This window comes from Arachis stenosperma, chromosome 3 (genome assembly GCF_014773155.1).
Source record: "Arachis stenosperma cultivar V10309 chromosome 3, arast.V10309.gnm1.PFL2, whole genome shotgun sequence".
Taxonomy (NCBI): domain Eukaryota; kingdom Viridiplantae; phylum Streptophyta; class Magnoliopsida; order Fabales; family Fabaceae; genus Arachis; species Arachis stenosperma.
In genome coordinates, this window is record NC_080379.1 from 19886084 (window position 1) to 19889429 (window position 3346).

Genomic DNA, 3346 nt, shown 5'->3' on the forward strand with positions numbered 1-3346 from the left:
CATGCCTTCTCAGTTGAACCGGCTTTCCTCTTGAATCTCTCTTCCATTGAGCGCCCTCTTCACAAATGTCTGTGAGGACTTGGTCCAACCTTTGATCAAAGTTGACCCTTTTTGAGTTTGAAAGGGACCTCATGGATCACCTTCTTCATGGTCACAACTTCATAGAAGTGGTCTTGATGTACCCTTGAGATGAATCTCTCCATCTCCCATGACTCGGAGGTGAAAGCTTTTGCCTTCCCTTTCCTCTTTCTAGAGGTTTCTCCGGCCTTGGATGTCATAAATGGTTATGGAAAAACAAAAAGCAATGCTTTTACCACACCAAACTTAAAAGGTTTGCTCGTCCTCGAGCAAAAGAAGAAAGAAGAGAGTAGGTGGTGGGGTAGGTGGGGATCTTGTGGGGTCCACAGATCCTGAGGTGTCAAGGAAAAGTCATCCCTGCACCAAATGGCATGCAAAAATGCGTTTTGAGCCAATTCTGGCGTTAAACGCCGGGCTGGTGCCCATTTCTGGCGTTTAACGCCAAGTGCTTGCCTATTTCTGGCGTTTAACGCCAGTCTAGTGCCCCTTTCTGGCGTTAAACGCCCAGAATGGTGCCAGACTGGGCGTTAAACGCCCATCTGCTAGCCTTACTGGCGTTTAAACGCCAGTAGGTTCTTCCTCCAGGGTGTGCTGTTTTTCTTCCTGTTTTTCATTCTGTTTTTGCTTTTTCAATTGAATTTGTGACTTCTCATGATCATCAACCTACAGAAAACATAAAATAACAAAGGAAAATAGATAAAATATAACATTGGGTTGCCTCCCAACAAGCACTTCTTTAATGTCAGTAGCTTGACAGAGGGCTCTCATGGAGCCTCACAAATGCACAGAGCAATGTTGGAACCTCCCAACACCAAACTTAGAGTTTGAATGCGGGGGTTCAACACCAAACTTAGAGTTTGGTTGTGGCCTCCCAACACCAAACTTAGAGTTTGACTGTGGGGGCTCTGTTTGGCTCTGATTTGAGAGAAGCTCTTCATGCTTCCTCTCCATGGTGACAGAGGGGTATCCTTGAGCCTTAAACACAAAGGATTCTTCATTAACTTGAATGATCAGTTCACCTCTATCAACATCAATCACAGCCTTTGCTGTGGCAAGGAAGGGTCTGCCAAGTATGATGGATTCATCCATGCACTTCCCAGTCTCTAGGACTATGAAATCAGCAGGGATGTAATGGTCTTCAATCTTCACCAAAACATCCTCTACAAGTCCATAAGCTTGCTTTCTTGAGTTATCTGCCATCTCTAGTGAGATTCTTACAGCTTGTACCTCAAAGATCCCTAGCTTCTCCATTACAGAGAGAGGCATGAGGTTTACACTTGACCCTAAGTCACACAGAGCCTTCTTGAAGGTCATGGTGCCTATGGTACACGGTAGTGAAAACTTCCCAGGATCTTGTCTCTTTTGAGGTAATTTCTACCTAGACAAGTCATCCAGTTCTTTGGTGAGCAAAGGAGGTTCGTTCTCCCAAGTCTCATTACCAAATAACTTGTCATTTAGCTTTATGATTGCTCCAAGGTATTTAGCAACTTGCTCTTCAGTGACATACTCATCCTCTTCAGAGGAAGAATACTCATCAGAGCTCATGAATGGCAGAAGTAAATCAAATGGAATCTCTATGGTCTCAGTGTGATCCTCAGATTCCCATGGTTCCTCATTAGGGAACTCATTGGAGGCCAGTGGACGCCCATTGAGGTCTTCCTCAGTGGCGTTCACTGCCTCTCCTTCCTCTCCAAATTCGGCCATGTTGATGGCCTTGCACTCTCCTTTTGGATTTTCTTTTGTATTGCTTGGAAGAGTACTAGGAGGGAGTTCAGTAATTTTCTTGCTCAGCTGTCCCACTTGTGCCTCTAAATTCCTAATGGAGGACCTTGTTTCAGTCATGAAACTTTGAGTGGCTTTGATTAGATCAGAGACCATGGTTGCTAAGTCAGAGTGGCTCTGCTTAGAATTCTCTGTCTGTTGCTGAGAAGATGATGGAAAAGGCTTGCCATTGCTAAACCTGTTTCTTCCACCATTATTGTTATTGAAACCTTGTTGAGGTCTCTCTTGATCCTTCCATGAGAAATTTGGATGATTTCTCCATGAAGAATTATAGGTGTTTCCATAGGGTTCTCCTATGTAATTCACCTCTTCCATTGAAGGGTTCTCAGGATCATAAGCTTCTTCTTCAGATGAAGCATCCTTAGTACTGTTTGGTGCATTTTGCATTCCAGACAGACTTTGAGAAATCAAATTGACTTGCTGAGTCAATATCTTGTTCTGAGCCAATATGGCATTCAGAGTATCAATCTCAAGAACTCCTTTCTTCTGATTTGTCCCATTGTTCACAGGATTCCTTTCAGAAGTGTACATGAATTGGTTATTTGCAACAATTTCAATTAGTTCTTGAGCTTCTGTAGGCGTCTTCTTCAGATGAAGAGATCCTCCAGTAGAGCTATCCAATGACATATTGGACAGTTCAGAGAGACCATCATAGAAAATACCTATGATGCTCCATTCAGAAAGCATGTCAGAAGGACATTTTCTGATCAATTGTTTGTATCTTTCCCAAGCTTCATAGAGGGATTCTCCTTCCTTCTGTCTGAAGGTTTGGACTTCCACTCTAAGCTTACTCAATTTTTGAGGTGGAAAGAACTTTGCCAAGAAGGCATTGACTAGCTTTTCCCAAGAGTTCAGGCTGTCTTTAGGTTGTAAGTCCAACCATATCCTAGCTCTGTCTCTTACAGCAAAAGGGAATAGCATAAGTCTGTAGACCTCAGGGTCAACCCCATTAGTCTTGACAGTGTCACAGATTTGCAAGAATTCAGCCAAAAACTGATGAGGATCTTCCAATGGAAGTCCATGGAACTTGCAATTCTGTTGCATTAGAGAAACTAATTGAGGCTTAAGCTCAAAGTTGTTTGCTCCAATGGCAGGGATAGAGATGCTTCTCCCATAGAAGTCGGGAGTAGGTGCAGTAAAGTCACCCAGCACCTTCCTTGCATTGTTGGCATTGTTGTTGTTTTCGGCTGCCATGGTTTCTTCTTCTTTGAAGATTTCTGTTAGGTCCTCTACAGAGAGTTGTGCCTTAGCTTCTCTTAGCTTTCGCTTCAAGGTCCTTTCAGGTTCAGGGTTAGCCTCAACAAGAATGCCTTTGTCTTTGTTCCTGCTCATATGAAAGAGAAGAGAACAAGAAAATGTGGAATCCTCTATGTCACAGTATAGAGATTCCTTGAGGTGTCAGAGGAAAAGAAAAATAGAAGGAAGAAGTAGAGAATTCGAACTTAGTGAGATAGAGTTCGAATTGTGCATTGAGGAGGAGTGGTAC

General features: G+C 43.2%; 1 non-coding gene across 1 annotated transcript; it reads left to right on the top strand.

The window, feature by feature from the left end:
- Positions 1-2541: 2541 nt before the first annotated feature.
- On the top strand, positions 2542-2649 carry LOC130971473 (small nucleolar RNA R71). The gene has a single exon (XR_009082691.1). It is a non-coding gene; the product is annotated as a small nucleolar RNA R71 (small nucleolar RNA).
- The last annotated feature ends 697 nt before the right edge of the window (positions 2650-3346 follow it).